Source organism: Desmodus rotundus, chromosome 10 (genome assembly GCF_022682495.2).
Source record: "Desmodus rotundus isolate HL8 chromosome 10, HLdesRot8A.1, whole genome shotgun sequence".
Taxonomy (NCBI): domain Eukaryota; kingdom Metazoa; phylum Chordata; class Mammalia; order Chiroptera; family Phyllostomidae; genus Desmodus; species Desmodus rotundus.
Window position 1 is genome coordinate 49,907,111 of NC_071396.1, and position 19,784 is coordinate 49,926,894.

Consider the following 19,784-nt stretch of genomic DNA (forward strand, 5'->3'; position numbering starts at 1 on the left):
TGTGCCCAGGGAGTGGCGGAAAAACGGGGGTGGAGTCTAACTACTGCACTCATTGGACACTCCAGGGAGTGTGAGTTTGGTCCGAACGTAGCCTGGGACAAGCCCGGGCGGGTGCACACTCCTGGCGCGTGGACGTTTTCCCTGCTACTCCTCCTTGGGGAGGGCGCCATCTTATCCTGGGTCTTTGTTACAGTGTTGTAAACCTTAGGCTCAGAACCTCTACTGGTCCTTCCAGTCCTTCATTCGTTTTCTGGCTGCCTGTTGGTATTGCAGTAAATTGAAAGACCTTTGACGTTCACTCTGTGTTTTACCACAGGGCTCTCGGGTTTCGAGCTAATATAGCAGCCTGTGGCTGACACAGTGCATTGGGTTGCATTATTCTAATTATCGTGCAAACCCTCAAGAGAAAAAAATACTTGCGCTCAGGCTTTTCCCCGCGTGACTGCGCTGGTCCTCACTGAGGCCCCTCAGGCCCATTTCAAATCTTGTGCTGGTTGCTACGGACAGAGGCTCTGGGTTCTGTAACAAGATGGCAGGGGCGACAGCGCTGTTACCAGTTTCAGATTTTTAAGGAAAAAAAAAAATCACTGATTCAACAAATATGTACTGGAATGCCCACCATGTGTCAGACACCGTTCCATGTAGTGAGAATATGATGAAAACAAAACATCAATTCACTGATCGCAGATGGAGCTTGATTTTGCAAATGAGGCCAGTTGCCCTTCAAACTTTTGAAGTCCCGTTTCAAAAGGGAAAGATACTCCCCTATTAAGTGATAACTGGGTGAGGAATTGTGAAGGAAAGTTGGGGAAGAAAAAAGAACAGTTTACGTTGTGAGGGGGATGGAAGTGAAAGTAAGAAACAAAAAAAAAAGGTTATAGATTATACGGATTTTTTTAAAAAGCCGCTCCCCCACCCCGGCCTCAAGTGTTAGCTCTTAGTATGTTATCTTCTCTAGTCTACTTAACATTCGTTTATGTTTTTTTAAAATTCCTTCAGAAGTAGACTTTGGTGAGGTCATCAAAGTCACTGGCTAATGACACCTGTTTGTAGATATCAATATTCTAAAACAATATATTGATGCAAAAGAACATAGAGAGGAATGACAAGTAATATTAAACATTGCAGCAACATAGAAATTGAAAACTTTACATCCTTGTGTTGTATATGACAGGAAGGGAGGAGAGCAAGTGGAATAACTGGAGTAATTGCATTCTCGTCTCACATGGCTCCTTCTGCTCTCAAATGTTCTCTTAAGAGTTTGTATTTTTCCCCTTTCTTGTTGCACACATTCAAAAGCCACAAAGTGTTCGTTGAAGGAATCCGGGAGTCATACAGTGGTAGCTAAAGAGTGCCTGAGACCACGATTTCCTGGTGGTTTCCCCAAGAGCTTGGCAAATTCTCGTCATGACCACTAGGGGGATGTGGTAGCTCTAGGTATTGAAAGCAAAGCCTGAGGATGGGGCGGTATTGTGTTTGCCAGGTTGAAGGGCAGGCTTCTGGACTGCTTTGCAAATTAATCTGGCCTACAGCCTAAAGGCTTGAAGACATGAGCCTGGGGCTAAAAAGAAATAGGGTGCAAATGAATAGGAATGGATGGTTAGATCCACAGCTAGATGGTATAATTCTTAACCATAGAGCACATACTGTATTTCATTTCTCTGCTGTCATCTCAGTGTCACACTGGAAAGTGGAAGGAGCTGCTACATGATTTGCACGTGGGTAAATGTTTACCAGACAGAACAGGTGGGTAATACCTGTGCATACCATATTTTAAATTATATTCTAACCGGTGTGATATTTTAGCATATTTGAAGGTAGGAAATTAGTTTTAGTGTTTAAGTAACTCTCAGCCATTAATAGGAATTGTCATTAGATAATAATCATTAATAGTTGTTAAATGTTTGCTTAAGTGCCACATACTGTCTTATATTCATTAGCTAATGGAATGCTCACAACAATAGTCTTAAGTAAATACTATTGGTATTCCCATTTTGCAGATGTAGAAACTGAGGCTTAGAGTTGTTATATAGGTCACATAATAGCATGTTATAAGGTCACATAATAGAATGATAAAGCCAGAATTTGAAGCCAGACTGTATGACTCCAGAACCTGTAGTGCTGATCATTAGGCTCTGCTGCCTCATAACCAAACTGGGTCCGATCTTTTACCTCCACATATACAGAAGATACATTTTATAATACCCACCTAATCCATTATTAACAGTTATTTTAGGCAATGGAGTAAAAATATTAGAAATACTTTTTTTTAAATGTTGTGTAGTTTAGGTTTCAGGATAACTATAAAGAAAGCTCAATCTGTAATATAATTCATAGTATCAAGTTCATATTTTTAAAGCAAAATCTCTTTAAACTGGTGACTCAGATGACGTTTTATTCAGTCTTGCCAAAGATGAATATCCTGCTGTGGCACCTTCCATCTTTATGAAATAAAAATGTGGCATATTGCAGGGATGTGTCACTTTTGATCTCCTTGGGATTTTTCATGTACCTGAAGCAGATTTCAGGAAACCGGTCTCACTTTTCCATTTTGGCGTTAGCTACAGTCTATTGGGGTACATTATATGGTGTCACTCCATTCAAGTCTGTTGAAACATGGGGAGTGTTATGTTAGGTGATGTCTCTGACCCAATGGTAGTGACAATTAGCAGGTTTCTTTGAATGCCTGGTAACCTCTCAACCTGCCCTCCTTCTCATAGGAGAAAAGAGAAATAGAGGGTGACCCTGAAAGAAAGTGAGGCAGCAATAAATCAAAATAAAATGACACTTTCATTAGATAGAACATTTACATCCTGGTGATAATGCAGTCTCATTGTGCAGGGTAAAGATCAGTCAGTCTCACTCTGGATTTTCATTCCGGTTTTGGAAACAGGTGGCTGTTGGATATGTCAAGGACCTATAAATGAAGTCCCTATTAGGGTTGGGGGTAGGGCTGACAAAAGCAGAGTTTTTCTCTTTATGAATATCCATTTAATAGTTGATTCTTAAGGATATAGGAGCCTTTTCTGAGCGCTTTAGTTTGAAGGGCCAGAATTTTAATTTATTCTTGATCAGCATGGTATAGTAAAAGGAACCCTGAACTAGGAGTTGAGTCCAACTTTGGGTTATAGGAACACAGAAAGTACCTTAGATCATTTAAAAGTCTAACCTTTTACGTAATAGATGAGGAGCAGAGAGAATATGTGATTTGTTCACGGTCACACAGACAGTGCTAGTAGCTTCTGCTCCACAGCTGCCTTTTTTACTTGGTATGCTTTTAAGAAATCACCCACATGATTTCATATGAAATGTTTAATCAGTACAGGACCTTTTTTAAATGCTTACAGAAAACTCTGGCCAATATGCTCCTCTCCCTTCTTCCTACCTCATTCTCACTCGTTAAGGTACATGATTAGTGAAATTATGTCAGCTATCTTCTCAGTTCACGTGGATTACATGCTCTATGTAAAGGACTATTGGTTTCTAAGATTCCACACCCCTGCTCCTTAAACATCAGGAGAGGAAGTGCCCAGGTTTCTTTAGGTGATAAGGATTTAAATGAAAGCTAGTTAGGGAAGTACAGGGATTGTCTTAATACCTTTAGAGCAAGAGTTCTGGAAGAACAAGGACGGTGGCTTCTTCTTGGTCAGGCCCCAGGAGGATCTGCTTATAGCTGCCAGTTAAGTGGGCTTCTGATGTTCTCATGTGCACTGACTCTACCCCTTCCATAGCCCATCTTGTTTATGTCTGCTTCTCTAATTCTTCTATTGCAGTGTTTCCCAAACTCCAGTAGTATCAGACTGGCAAGCTCTTTAAAGCATCCCACTCCTAGAGATTCAGATTTTGTAGACAGACATGAGTCAAGGAATCTGTATGTTTAACAACTTCCATGGGGGATTCTGAAGGGGGTAGGGTGGGGATCAGGACCATACCTTACAAAGAAACACCTCAAGCACAATGGTGTCTTCTGGTCTCCAAACTTTTTCATTACACATTTCTATTAAAAAAATATCTGAGCACGCACCCCCATTATTTGTATATTTATTGTTTTTTTAAGAGATTTTATTTATTTTCAGAGAGAGTGGAAGGGAGGGAGATAGAGAGGAAGAGAAACTTCAATGTGAGAGAGAAACATCAGTTGGCTGCCCCTTGCATGCCCCCAACCAGGGACCTGGCCCACAACCCAGGCATGTGCCCTGACTGGGAATCGAACCAGCAACCCTTTGGTTCACAGGCCAGCACTCAAAACACTGAGCCACACCAGCCAGGGCATATGTGTATATTTATGTATTTATAAACTATATACAGTTGACCCTTGAACAACTTGAGGATTAGGGTGCTGACCATCCTCTGCCCCTGGCAGTCAATAACTGCTAATAGCCTGCTGTTGACTGGAAGACTTACCAGTAACATAAACAGTCTGCTAACCCTTATTTTGTATGTTATATGTGTTCTATATTGTATCACAACAAAGTATGGTAGAGAAAGGAAAATGTTATTAAGAAAATCATAAGGAAGAGAAAATATGCTTATAGTATTTATTGAAAATAAATCATGTATAGGTGGACCCACACAATTCAAACCCGTGTTTTTCAAGGGTCAACTGTATATATATGTAGTACTATTATTAAACATATATGAAAATAGAAAATGAAAATGTAAAAGGTAAAAATAAATATAAATACATTGGAATGCATCCTTCCTATACCTCAGTGCCTCCCTTGGGCTGCTTGTACCTCCCTTGTTACTGTTCTGTGTGGCTTAAATTACACCATCCCTATAGAGAGCCTTTATTGAGCAGAATAAAGGCATAGGAAAGTGACAAGTTGTCTCAAGGATCAACTTATAGGCCTTTGGTTTAAGTGCCAATTTCTTGTTTTACTCAACTAGCAGTTGGGATGGGTGTGGTGACTGTGTGTGTCTGTGTTACCTGATGTGAAGCAAGCAATTTTTCTGGAAGGAACCCTTGACCCTTTCAGAGGAAAGGGGGAATCTGTGAGCATGACAGCTGCCCACAGGTCTTACGAACACGTCTTCCATCATAGCATTAGGAACTGTTTCTGAACATGGAAAAGTGCAACAGTGACTTCACAGAGGGTGTGGATGAGGCTGCGTGTGCTCTCAGCAGCTTTGCATGGCTTCCCAGAAGGAAGTCGGCTTTGCCCCAGACAGCTGTGCCAGGATATATATGTGTATGTATGTATGTGTAGTGCTTACTCACTTCTCTCTCATTCCATTTTTAGCATGACTCCCTGGCCTGAGCTGGGTGTTCACTCTCAGGATTAAAGGCAGCCAACAGAACACCAGTACTCAGAACCCTGGAGAACAGCACCTGTATAAGAGTGGCCAGGGGCCTGCAGGTAGCTTAATGAGACGTAGTAACTGAGTCTCTGATCCCAAACGCAGTTCTTCCCTGTGCAGGTACTCTGCTCTTGGATGTACTCCCAGTGGCCAAAGAGGCTTCAATTTTCCTGATGAATGTCGTGTTGTTCTGTTTTGTGAGTAGGACATCATTTTCATGAGTTAGAACAACCACATTGGGACAAGTAGACATAGGGTATTATCAGAGCTGAAAATCAGAATTGGACAAGTCCCAGACACATTTCAGAAATCAAGAGACTTAATAATTAGTTATTAAAGTTGGAAGTGGGTTCCCCACATTTTTTTCCAAGTAATTTTCTTACCCCTACTTATATTTTCAGCTTTCTTCAGTTGCCCTCAGGTATTTGAGTGCTGGTGTTCTACACTCTCAAAGGCCAGGGAGGGTGGAATGCTGTTCAGGGAGCTCTGCATAGGAGAGAGGGACAGGGTAGGTACTTCTTGGATTCAGGGCAGTTAGCAGCCATGTATATGTGTCTATTTCCTGAATGACAGGGATATTTGAAAGTAAGTTACTTAGAATTTTATTGTTTTCCACTAAGCTTTATACTATTGCAAATCTCTAGGCCAAAAACAGTTTTTCTGTCACTTTGCCTTTTTCCAGTTGGCATGTGTGCTTACCATTTTTGTGTTTTGCTTTTTATGCTTAGCATTATCTTGTCTAAAGATATCTGCCTGTCAACTGGTCCCATATACTTGTCATTTTTAATGGCTGTCTATATAATCCCATTCTTTCTTGAGATTCATAAGTTTATTCTACTGAACCTTCTGTGCTTCTACTTTTTTTTTCAGGGTATGGGGAGAGATTTGCTGCATTTCTAAAATATCTCTGAAAACAAGCTGTATTTCAGAACCTAACCCAGCATTTCCTTTTCTTCATTCTGAGGGTGCATGAAGGAAGCCATTGGGCACACCAAGGTATTGAATTCTCTCTTCATGTCTGTGGGTCTGTCTGGGCTACTTGAGGAGAAATCTCAGCAAGAGGTCTCAGACACCAAACTGGGGGAAAAAATAAACTGACAGAGTGTTTGATATTTCCAAAGAGTCACTTGGGTTCTGCTATTACTGCCGCGTTCAAAATGCAGACATAGTTCAGCGATGTCTTTACAGTGGCTTTCCCTGTTAGCCACTGGAAGATATGGTGGTGGGCCACAGCTGGTTCATCATTTGGGTTGTAATGATTAGCTAGAGCTATTTTTCTATTTTTCTCTAAAGGGTCAGTTATTTCTCTTGTTTTTCTCCAAAACTTCAGCTTTAGCGAGAAGGTGCCATAAATTCTATGACATAGCTACCTCCTTATCTGTCTTGGGTGTTATAGACTGCATGTATAAGACAGTTCATGTACCTCTGCATAATGGGTTGAGTTTTATAAATCATAAATCTTCACTTAACACGCAGATGGTGTTGGGTGCCAGGTTTCGAAAACCTGATGTAGTTGCCAAGTTCATGAATGTCGTAAATCATGCTAAGGTAGCCCAGAATCATGCTGTCCTCTGAGGCAGACCAATTCAAGGTGGTTATTAAACACAAAAATGTGAGTCTCAATGATTATTTTTCAAAATCAAATGCACCTTTTATTTGAAGAGTCATACCAAATTACCCTTCTCTTCTTAGTTGAAGTCAGTTTTCTAGGACCCTCTCTTTACCCTCAAAGAATCTATCAGTAATAATATTTTTCTTCCCCAATTCCTGAATTCTATCAGAAACCCACCACAAAACACATAACCTACACACGTTTGCAACCCAGACTTTAATGTGGTGAAAAGGAGACTCAGGCATTTCAGTAAATCTTGAGGCACATTATTAGGAAAAAACTCCTTGAAGTTTTGGGGTGTATTTTCTTTTCGTGCCATTATTTTACCTGAAGTTACCATGGGCAATAGGCAAGCATAGCCCTCTTTCACACTGCCTGTGTCTTCGGAGCCAAAGACGGAGGAAGGCCTGAAGAGAAGTGATTCCCCGGGACAGAGCACTGTGCAGTGTGATGTGCCTCTTTAAGTTCCCAGGCGTTATCCAGACTACTGGAATACGGGTATTAAAGGGAATCGTTTTCCCTGAGTGTTGCCCATCTGGTAGATGAAGAAGGCTGTGAGGTTTGATATTATTCAAGAAGGAAAACATGTGAGTGCTTTTGATGAGGTCCTTAAAGAGAAAAGCAGAAAAATGAAGTTTTGCCTGAGGCTGTGAAGTACTCTAAGGGTAGTTAAGCGTCTGTATCCCTTTGTGTAGTCTCCAGCAGAGGGCCATATGATGTCACAGATGACCTGCTGACTTCTCTTTGGTGTACCACAGAATTCCTTTTGGTGTGTATGTGTGAACAGTCACCCCTGCTGTGTTTATCATGATCCTAGGGGCCAGTTCCAGATAGATCTTTTTCACTGACTGCAGTCAAGCTTTCTTCTTTGATGAGATAATCCCTACTAACCCGTGAATCCCAACTCTGAGGCTTAGAAATAGGTTGTAACCTACTAGTGAATTTGCAAAATCACTTACGTGACCTTTGTAATTTTGTAATTTTTAATTTTATTTATTTATTTATTTTGTCAATTATAGTTGACATTCAATATTATTTTATATTAGTTTCAGGTATACAGCATAATGGTTAGACACTTTTTGAATAATTTTTGAAGGAATCCCTCGATGAGTCTAGTAGCCACCTGGCACCGGACATATTTATTACAATACTATTGACTCTATTTCCTGTACTGTACTTTACATCCCCATGACTATTTTGTAAGTACCAATTTGTACTTCTTAATGCCTTGACCTTTTTCATCCAGTCTCCCTCCCCACTCCCATCTGGCAACCATCAGTTTGTTCTCTGTAGCTATGAGTCTTTCTGTTTTGTTTGTTCATTTAAAGCTTTTTTTTATTTATTGATTTGAGAGAGAGAGAGGAAGAGAAAGAAAGCAAAAGAGAGAGGGAGAGACAGACAGACATCTATTTTGTTCTTCCACCCACCCATGCATTAATTGGTTGCTTCTTACACGTGCCCTGACCAGAGATTGAATCCACAACCTTGGCGTATCAGGACGATGCTCTAACCAATTGAACTACCCGGCCAGGGATATGTTGTTTTTTATTTTATTTTAAAAATATTTTGTGTATTTATTTTTTAGAGAGAGGGGAAGGGAGGGAGAAAGAGAGGGAGAGAAACACTGATGTGCGAGAGAAACATTGATCTGTTACCTCTTATATGCCCCCAGCCAGGGACCTGGCCCACAACCTAGGCATGTGCCCAGACTGGAAATCCAACCAGTGACCTTTTGGTTTGCAGGACGACATCCAACCCAATGAGCTACACCAGTCAGGGCTATATTGTTACTTAAATTCCACATGTAAGTGAAATCATATGGTATTTGTCTTTCTCTGTCTGATTTGTTTAACTTAGCATAATACCCTTCAGGCCCATCCATGTTGTTGCAAATGGTAAGATTTCATTCTTTTTTATGGTTGAATAATATTTCATTGTAGATACGTACCACTACTTTTTCATCCACTCATTTACTGATCGGCACTTGGGTTGCTTCCATACATTGGCTATTGTAAATAATGCTGCAATGAACATAGGGGTGCATATATCTTTTTGGATTTCTTCACATACATACCCAGAAGTGGTATTCTATTTTTAGTTTTTTGAGGAACCCCCATACTGTTTTCCATAGTGGCTGCACCAATTTGCAATCTCACCAACAATGCATGAGTTTTCTCTTTTCTCCATGTCTTTGGCAGCACTTGTTGTTTGTTGATGAGCTTTGTAATTTAATTAATCTTGTGAAAATACTAGGCAGCTCATTCCTCCAACTTCCTTTTCATCCCTTCTCCCCCTCCTCCACTGTAAACTCACTATTTCTTTATGCCTCCATGCCTTGTGTGTACCTTTCCCACAACCTGGAATGCTCTCCTCTTTCGTATCCAAATGTCGAGCTCCTACTCATCCTGTAAAACTCATTTAATTCTCACCTTCTCTGTAAAGCCTTCTCTGGGTTCCTGAGGCAGAGCTTGTCACTTGATCCTCTGTGCGTCTAGAACATTTGTCCCCAATTGTGCTGTGACACACATGAGGTAGTTTAATTATTTGTCGGCATGTCTATCCCTTCCACTAAATCGTGAGCATCTTAAAGACAAGAATAGCTTCATCAATCTAGGTATTGCTAGTACCCACCCTATTTGACGTGTAGAAACTCAGTGACTAAATCTCATCCTTTTTTCCCTGTTATTACCCTATATACCTGAGCACTAACATACAGCCTTGGGAGAGAACAAAGCTTTTTAAAGTTGCATTTCATCATAATTTATGGGTGCTAAGACTAACTATAACATATAAAGCATTTACTTAAGTCCCCTACAGGGATGCCTAAGGGGAGAGAGTGACAGAGGCAAGAAAAATGTCCTACATTCTCCATATGTGCTGGGATTTTCTGTAGAGTCTGAGCAGATCAAGTCCTGTTCTTTATTTCTGCATAATATCTTTAGGACTTTTATGTCTTTTTCTTCTCATCGCAGTGATTCTAATCTAGGTGTCATCCTTTCACACTTGAACTATAGCAGTTTATAGCAGGTATGACTCTCGGTTTATAGATTCATGTATCTGGGAAGTTTCATATTTATTTACAATCTTAAATAAAGGTAAACTCCAATTATAGGCTTCTACCCCATGTGACTGGTGGGAAATTTTAACATCTTTAGGCTTGAATTCTGGTTCCCGGATCTTGTATTTTGCCAGGAGGTTAGAGGGGTATTTGAATTGCTACTTATTGCTGAGATACCTGCTATTTCATCATTCACACCATCCCGTCCAGTCCAGGTTCTGACTGCCTATTCTTCCTCCTTGACTCTTTGGTGAGGCTGTGAGTCCTGTGATCTAGGGTCCTGTCTCCTAGCTGCATCATACAGCCAGCCCTCTCTAGGGCTGCATTCCCTTCTCAGGTGCTGCCAGGGAGCAAGGCTTGTTCTAGGTCCTACAGATCATCTTATCTACAACCCAGCAGAATCTCTAGTCTGCTTGGAGCACTTCCCTGGATCTTGGTGCTCTGAGGCCTGTCCTCAAGCTTTAGCTTCTATTAAACTCTTCCACAGTAGTCTCAATGGTATTTTTAAAATCTCAAACCTCTGTCACTATAATGAAAACTTTTATTTCCTTTTCCTTAAATTTCCATGGGAGGTTAAGGGAAATATCTCTAATCCAGTTCTTTCAGAAAAAGAGAGAGAGAAGGAGGAAAAATTTTAAAATTATCTAATCCTGCCATATGTTGATCTCCGAACTGGCTTCCTTGCCTTCCCTGCCCCCTCCCCCTTCTTCATTCAAATTATTTTGCACATTTCAATCAGCATAGTTATTCTAGAATTCCTGCCTAGAAACCCTCAGTGGCTTCTCACTGTCTTCATAATAAAATTGAAGCTCCAAGTGCCTTTGTCTACCATTAGGACTATTCATGATTTTCTTTACTTTTCAAATCTGATTTCCTGTTACATCTTCCTTTGTCAGAAGCCCCTGGTCTGATCTGGTTCCTCTTCCCCTATTCCCCAGTGCTTTCCCACCTCCTCACCACACCTGACTCCAATGTGACTCCCAGATCAAATGCCAGCTCCTTCAGAAAGCTTGGGGTTAATCTATCCCACAACAATCTAGCCAGGAGTGTCCAACCTGTGGCCCATGGTCCTCATGCAGCCCAGGATGGCTGTGAATGCAGCCCATCACAAAATCATCAATTTACTTAAAACATTATGAGATTTTTTTGTGATTACATGTTGCATTGTATTTAATGTGTGGCCCAAGACAACTGTTCTACCAGTGGTGCAGAGACATCAAAAGGTTGCACACCCTTGATAGTCCTTCATAAAGCCTAGCTCTTGGCTGCTCTGCCTATGGAGTAGCCTTTTCTCGGTCCCACTGCTTCACTAAAAACTCACTTTCACTTTAAACTATGAACAAAAAAAGTATAGCTCTTTTGTGTACATCCATTTGGTATTTGAGGTTATGCTTTACCTTCTGGTGCATGACCTTCCTCATCTAGATTTGTGAGCTGTCAACTGCAGAGACCTCCACTTTTTTGTTTCTTGAGTCACCACAGGGGTCTTCATGGTGTGGAGTGCTTATTAGTAAATGCTGTTTAATGATAATCACATGGACATGGGACCCTTTGTGAGCACACCAGCTCTACCATACAGTGAGAAGCAGGAAAATGAAGGGGAAAGGAGTCCAGGTTTCATTACTGACATAAAAGACATGAGTGTTATATTGGTTTGTACCACCCAGGAGTAGTCTCCTCGTCCTGCCTCTAGCATAAGAAGCAGCATTTGCCCTAACAGTGATGAACAAATTCTACTACTAGAGTAAATGGGCCAGCACTTCTCTGGGTGGTGGGCATTCTTATATTGCCATCCTTTGTCTTCTTCACAGGCTGCCTTGCCTTGCCTGGCTGTCCACAGTAGGCTTCTGTATCATGAATGCAAACTAGCCAAGCCCTCTTAAACGAACCAACCTTTCTGACATCTGCTCAGAGTAGTTCTCCTCCCACCAAGCTATGTTTGCCATCTGCATCAGCTTGGCCAATCCTATGTGGGTGCCTTCACGTAAATAAGCAGGTTGATTAGTCAGAAAGCTCCAACTCATAATCTGGGGATGGAGAAATGGAACCAAGAGCCCTCCTGCCTCAGGCCTTGAGGCACCATAGGTACTTCACTTGCTCCCTTACACCAGCCTCCTGTGACCCATGCTGAGCCTTATATCTGGTCTCCATTCATGTTGATCCAGTTAAAGGAAACCGGCAGAGAGGATTCCATTATCATCTTGGACTGAGACCTTTAAGTTTCTTCAATCCCCAGAATCTTTGATCCTATATTTTTCACTTGCTTTGTTCTTAATCAATATTTAAAAGTCCCTAGGTTCCTGTTAATCCCTTTAGCGTCCTCAGCTTGGTCCCTTTCCGGCTTGATGGTTCAATTCACACAGGCCTTCTTTCAGTTCCTTGAATGTGTTGTTGCTTCTGCCTTCCCATATGCCCTTTCTTCTCCCTGGATCACTGTACTCCCCACCAGCTATTTGTCTAACCCTATTCCAGGTCCCAATTTAAATGTCACTTGGGTTAGGCAAGCTTCTCTAACCCCCAGACTAGATTAGATTCTTAATGCCTAGACCAGCCCTGCATATTATTTTTCCACAGCACTTTGTGCATTTATATTCATTAAACTACTTTTTAGTAAAATTTTGTTTGTTTATTTTTCCAGTATTTTGAAAGCTCCACATGGGCAGGGACTCTGTTCTGTTCAAAATTTTATTGCCAGAACCTAGTCCTATGCCTGACACCTAGTAGCTGTCCAGTAAACATTCATTGACTGGCCCATTCTGCTTCCCCTCTCAATCAGGCATTTCCCCTACTGTCCATTCATGTGTGGGTTTACTGCTGCTTTTCTGTTTAATTTATACATTTATGCCTGTCTTTTTAATATTAGCTGCCTTAAGCTGTACTTCACTGGAGGGCAGAGAATCCACGTATATAATTTTCTTTTATAGTGCTTTGTATGTGGATGTTATCTCTTCAGGAGGTGAACTTGAGAAGATGACGGTGTTACCATTGGAGGAGACTGAAATTCTGTGGGGCAGACTTCTAATTCCCTGTGTTGTCCCTGAGGACGGGCAGGGTGTGGGTCAGGACTATCACAGCGCTGGAGGTTTTAAACATTGTTAAAAGTAACTTTGCTCAGAAATGTGGTACATACTTGCAGGGTAACAGAAGGAGGGAATAGGATACTTCAGGAAATTAAGAAGAAAGGGGAGAAGTGGGCAGAGCTTGAATCCAAAGGCCTCATTTTCCACAAGGACGTCAGGGTGCTGTTACGCGAAGGAGAACTATTAGCTCTGACAACAGCTCTACTTGTTATGACCCCTTTGTTGGTGTTTTTATTACTTTTTAAAGGAAAGGTTGAGGAACAACTTTTACAATTGTAACTGGAACAGTGACAAGCAGGACTCATGGGGTGTAATCACAAAAGAAACTGTTTTTGGCTCCCACTGTTCCTTACACCTGCTCGGTAGAAATGGTCCGAACTGCTCCTGAGCAAACGCTTTTCTTGCAGGTATTAGGAAGCCCTATAGTTACTTTTCAAGGTAAAACATGATCTCAATCAGGTACATACATATTCATTCCAGGTATTATCAATGTTTCCAGTTTTTTTCAAGATTAAGCTATTTGTCCTTCCCCGTCTAGGTCTTGCTGTAAATGAAAAGAGAGGATATAGTCCTTTCTTTCCTGAAGTTTCTGACTCTTCCAGGATTAGAGCAAGGAAGTAAGAGGTGGCAGGAATATTTTCCTTGTCTCATGGTGCTGAAGCTGGCTTTGTGTTCTCCAGGAGTGGCCAGTGTTTAAATTTGGTTTTCTTCTAGGGCACTTTTGTGGGTTCTTTAGGGATCTGCACTACCCTCCACACACACACATCTGACCTGTGTGTGTCACCTGCTTTCTTTCTCTGTAGCCCCTCATAATTCAACAGTTGACTTTCAGTTTCTCCATGAGAAACAGGTTCTTTGCTGGTACCAGCTCTGAGACTATGGGCAGATTCTAGCATTGCAAAGCAGCTGCTGGCCCATACAATGACCCCTACATTTCTTGGGCTGGAGTCAGAAATTAGTTCAGCCTTCTCCTCTAACTGCAGGAGACACACATCAAGCTCTCCGAGGGGCTCCCTTGAAGCCCTTCTCATTAGGCTTGTGGTGAAATGCAGGTCCCTCCCTTCTTTGCAGGCAGGTACCCATAGCATACCAACACTTCTCACCAAATAATTCCTTTTGAAAAACTTTCTCTTAATGTTCACCATCTTCTTTTTTCCTTTGATAGGGGTGAAGGTTTTAGAGTTTTATAATTATTTTTTTAACAGGTTTCTATGAAAATTTACATCTTTGCTGGCACCTCACTTTGGTATGACATGGATACTACATAGTGGAGCCTGTCAACTTCCAGATAAAACCAGGTAGTTACTGTAGTTACTGATTTTAGGAACCAAGTAATTAATTTCCGGTAAGAGTAGGTAATATCGTTTTCTCCATCTCTCTGCTGTTGAGGAACCTTCATTGTCCTCATCTATAAAGTGGATCCCCACCCTTTCTTTGTCTCAGTAAGGATAGAAAAATAAGGAATTGTGAGCATGAAGTGACTCTGGATGGACTGTAGGCCCTGGGGAATAGTTAAAGAATCTGTAGGGGATTCTTTTTTTTTTCATAAAGAAGGGAAGTACAGACGAAGGGCTTAATGGAAAGAAGAAAAGAGAATGTCCAGTTCATCAGTGTTTTTCTAAACCCCATCCTAACCCTCCCACCCCCGCCGTGGTTTGGAGCTGTTTTCTTGTTATACGCAGGTCCCAGCTGTAACCCCCAAAGTCATGCTTGTTCAGAGCTGAGCCAGCTCCTGTTCAATCAGTAATCCTTGACTCTGTGCTTTCCAGCTGTATTTGTATCTGTATCTGTGGGTTTAAAGTAGGAGGGGGCAGATGTCATCACTTTTGATAAAATGGCTGAATATCTTTATCATGATCAAAGGGCGTCTAGTCTCCTGGTTCAGAGCCAGAGCCTGCGTCGTAAGGAATTCAAAGGCTGCAGCCCAGAGCTTCTGTCAAACCAGCAGGTGGAGTAGCAGTCCTTCTCTGCACCTCTGGGCCCACCTGGGCTGGGATGCTGGGAGATTCTGCGCCCAGCCTGTGGCCCACAGGGACAAGGAAGTGAATACAAATGATTGCACATAACTGTTGTCCTGTCTGCAGAGGAGTTTGGTAAAATATGATCCTGGGAAAGTTGCTTTCATGTGCCTCTCTGGAATTACTGCAGAAGCAGTGGTCAGGAGTGAATGCGTGTAGGCCTGTGATAACTGTGGGGCACAGGAGAAAGACAATATAGAGATGACGGAATCAAGTCCTGGGCAGTGGGGGGTACGTCATGATCCCCTCACCCCTGGAAAACCTTGGAGCAGACACAGAAATACAACCGGTCGCTCTTAATGGGAAAGGGAGGTCTGAAGAGGAAAGTTTGGATAATGAAGCTGCGTTACAGTCTGCCTAACTCACTCTGGTCTTTGAATTGCAGGCACTGGAGTTTTTCTTACTAAAATCTGTACATTGCTTAAGAAATTTACTTTGGGGCCAGTAGTACAATTTGAGCTTCCCTGAGATTACTTCTTTCTCTTTTCTAAGAAGCAGCGGATATAGGGCAATTCTTAATAAATAATGGAGGTATGAATGGAGCTCTCACTGAGAACTCTCTTCCGCCCCTCTCAGGCCTACAGGACCACTTCTTTGAAATGGAGAGTCCTCCCTGCCTCCTCTCATACACTGGAAAGGGCCTTCAAACTGGAGGATGGGCAGTGGATTCCTTTTCCCTAAGGTCAGGGCCTGTGACTCTCCCCTCCCACATGACTTTCTCTATCAAAATAACCCAAATCCAGAAGTAGGGGTGAATTGGGGGACTCAGCAGGATAGCCTCCATTACCCCAGGTCTAACCACTACAGACTGCCCAGGAAGCCAGAAGGAAGGTGGCTTCCTAGCTGGTCCTTTGCTCAATCCTGTAATGAGAGGAGGTGGGCCTGCTTGGGTTCTCAGCTGCAGAGCAGGCAGCACAGTTTGTTCCTTGGGAATTCAGAAGTATCTGGCAAGTCTCTTGGCCACAGGCTTCCCAGGAGCCCAGAGCTCTTTGAAGAGAAGAAAAGGTTCTAGGAACAAGGAAGCTGCTGCTCTTGATGAAAAGGTGGGGAGGGAAGAAAAAAGAGACTAACAAGGGCTGAAGAGAACTGTCTGTGGCTGAAGAGAATGTTAATGGCTCGCTCCTGAGCTTCAAAGCCTGAGCCGGATAGGATCACACACAGATACCTCTGCTGTTACCTACAGAATACTTACCAATTTTAACTTGTCTCTTCCACATCAGTCAATAAATAGGATTCCAGAAGAATTTAGGTGCAAGGAAAATGGCTGTCACTGAGCAAATCTGGCTAACAATTGTCTCTTTTTCCTGTTTACAAAATGGTAGCTGCTATGGACTGAATTGTGTCCCCCTAAAATTCATATGAAAAAAACCCAACCCTCAATATGGGAATATTTAGAGAAGGGCCTCTGGGAGATAATTAGGTTTAGGTGAGGTTAAATGACAGTTTATGAGACTGTCATGATGGAATTAGTGCTGTTACAAGAGGAGACACCAGAGGGCTTTCTACATACCCTCTCCCACTTCATCCACCCCATTTGAGTACACAACAAGAAGGTGGTCTTCTGCAAGCCAAGAAGAAAGCCCTCCTAAGAACTCAACCACACTGACACCTTGGCCTCAGACTTTCAACCTCCAGAACTATGAGAAAATAAATTTAAGCCACTCAGTCTCTCATATTTTGTAATGACAACCAGAGCTAATACAGTAGCTCTAGTGAATGCTGTTGGTACCTGGCCCAAATCTCATTTACTTATCAGTGTGTCCATTTCCCCAGCTGCTGTATTGGGTTCCAGTGGCTCACAGATGCCTGCCCTTCTCCAGAAAATTGCTCCTGGTGGATGGAAGACCCCTTCTGTACCTCCCTACAGCTTTTAGCCAAGAGGATACAAATACCATCCCCTTTACCTCAAGGAAGGGTCAATTATTTTGGTGCTTTTAGGCTCCTGAGTTTCCCTGTGGGATCAGGCTGAAGCCAGACACAAAGCTGCAATCACATTCTCCTCTCCTACCATTTCCTTCTTTCTTTTCTTTCTCTTCTCTTTAAAAAAGATACAGAAGGGAAGGGAGGGAAAAAGAGGGAGAGAAATATCAATGTGCAAGAGATACATGGATCTGTTGCCTCTCGCATGCCCCCAACTGGGGACCTGGCCCACAGCCCAGGTATGTGCTCTGACTGGGAATCAAACTGGTGACCATTTGGTTCACAGGTTGGCATGCAATCCACTGAGCTACACCAGCCAGGGCCATTTCCTGCTTTTTTCATTCTCTTTCTCCTGAGAGCATGCCTCAATAAGTCATAGGTCCTGAATTTTGTGTCAGGCTCTGCTTCTGGGAAACCCACATTAAGAGAGCACCTCTCCCAAGTAGTAGAATATTGAGCAACCCAAATGACTGTAAAGTACTTTGTGACTGTAGTGACAATGGTTAATGCCCAATGATAATGAACATTAGGAACAATATCCCCTATTTCTGTGTCTAGGAAGTGTAGAGGAATAAAGGTCCACTGAGAAAGCACATAGATGGCTTCTTCAATGGGTATCTGGAAAACAGCTGTGCTTTCCTTGCCAGCAAGCATTTAAATAGCCTTGTTAGCATAGGACCACAGGCCGAGGTTCCATGGCTTAACCAATTATGGAAGCATCTTGACTGCAAGAACCCTTGAGTCGTGACTAGACAGCAGAGTCAATCAGGCAGGTCTGTGCTCTGATTTGGGAGCCCCAGCTTCCACACTCCCTTGGGCAGGGTCACTTCTCCTGAAAGGAGAAGTCCATCACCTGTCCAGAGAACTGCCTGCTCTGATTTGCTCAGCCTTTTGGCTTTTACATGATGCTGTTCTTGGGAGATTCTTTTTTTCTTTTTTTTTAAGATTTTATTTATTTATTTTTAGAGAGAAGGGAAGGAAGGGAGAAAGAGAGGGAGAGAAACATCAATGTGTGGTTGCCTCTCATACCCCCCACTGGGGACCTGGCCTGCAAGTCCAGCATGTGCCCCAATTGGGAATCAAACCAGAGACCCTTTGGTTTGTAGGCTGGCACTCAGTCCACTGAATCACACCAGCCAGGGCTAGAACCACATGGTCTTAGAGTAACTAGGGAATGAGAATGACTGATCCGCTAAGGAAATGATGCTTGGGGAAGAACATATGTCCATTACAGCATGCATTGTCTGCTCTCTTCTTTGACTGTGGACTACATCTCACTCATTCCAATGAAAGTGCTTATGAAACACCAATTTGAGGTTCAGCAGTCAATGGGAATGGTGCTTTCTAGACTCAGGCGTGAATAAAGGCAATCTTAGCTCAAGAAAGGATATGATCAGTCCATCTGGTTTGAGGAGCCTCTGGTCATAGTGTCCAGAGAACCAACTTAGGGTGTTGGAGAACCATAAGGAGGAGGCCATCTTGCCATTAACCCAAGGACTGTGCCAGAAGGAGCAGGCTGGCACATAGTGGCACTCAGTTAATATTTGTGGAATGGCTTCTCCGAGAGTCACAGGTCAAAGAGAATGCTGGGAGAAGCAGGAAGAACCAAGAACTCAAAGCAGATTCCTGCACTATGCCAGAGTTTCACTCTGACCAAGCTGTGTTCCCACATTTTGCCAGAATATACACAGCTGATACTCTAGGATTTTCCCATACTGCAATTCAGGTTATTTGCTGCTATAAACGTATGACCTTCTAATAACTCACAATGGAGGACAGGGCAGGTACCAGATAGCAATGACAGTGCAGATGCCATCTCAGGTCCAGAGTCTTTAGAAAACAGGCAGTGTTCCTCTTGAAAGTGGTTTTTAGGCTTTGCGACATTGTAGTAAATTGTCACAATTATAGACAAATGTCAGAGAAAGCTTTCACAATCAGGTTTTTTAAAGCAACATTTTCTTGGACATGGCTGGCCTTTGGGAGATGTGTACTGATTTACCATTCCATCATCCTCCCTCATGTGTCTCTGTGCACTGCTTCTGTGGCTGGTAGACAAGCAAGCATCAGTGTGTGCTCCAGGGAAACATGTGGGCTCTCAGACTGGGAGTTGGCATTTAGCGACCTGACTGAGACACAGTGTGGAAATGAAAAGATAAAAACCTGAGATATGTGATAGGAGTTATAGTTTGGAATAAATGAGTTCAGACCCCAGTCAGCCTAACACTCTGGTAAGCTGCTGTACTTAATGGACAACTCCATTAACGTCTTCTTGGATGGAGGCAGAAAGAGAGAGGGAAAGGAGGGGGAAAGGGAGAAGAAGAGGAAGGTGGGGAGAGAGATGAGTGAGTGTATGTGTTGGGAGTAACTAAAAAGCTTGGAGCTTTCCTCCATGTCCCCTTGGAGGATCTTATGTAGCTCTCTTAGTCTGTGTGCCATTGCAAGCTTTGACAGCTGAAGTGGAGCTGGAAAGTGTAGCAATTTGGATAGGGGAGGATGAGGGTTCAAATCACCTGCCTCCCACAGGATAGGGAGGATGAGAAGAGATGTATCTTTCCGCCCTTATAATGAAGAAATTGTACATTCTGGAATTCAGAAGATAAAAAATTGGGGGGGGGGGGGGCGGGTAGGGCTGCCCTCTGAGAGCTTCTGTGAGAATGCCGATGGATGAGGAGAAGAGAGGGGAATGGAGAGGCAAAGTGAGTCCCAGGATTCAGAAGCTGGTTCATGAGTGAGAAGAAACTGGTTCCCACTGCAGGAGAAGAGGGACAGGTCTAAAGAGGAAAACAAAAGAAGCA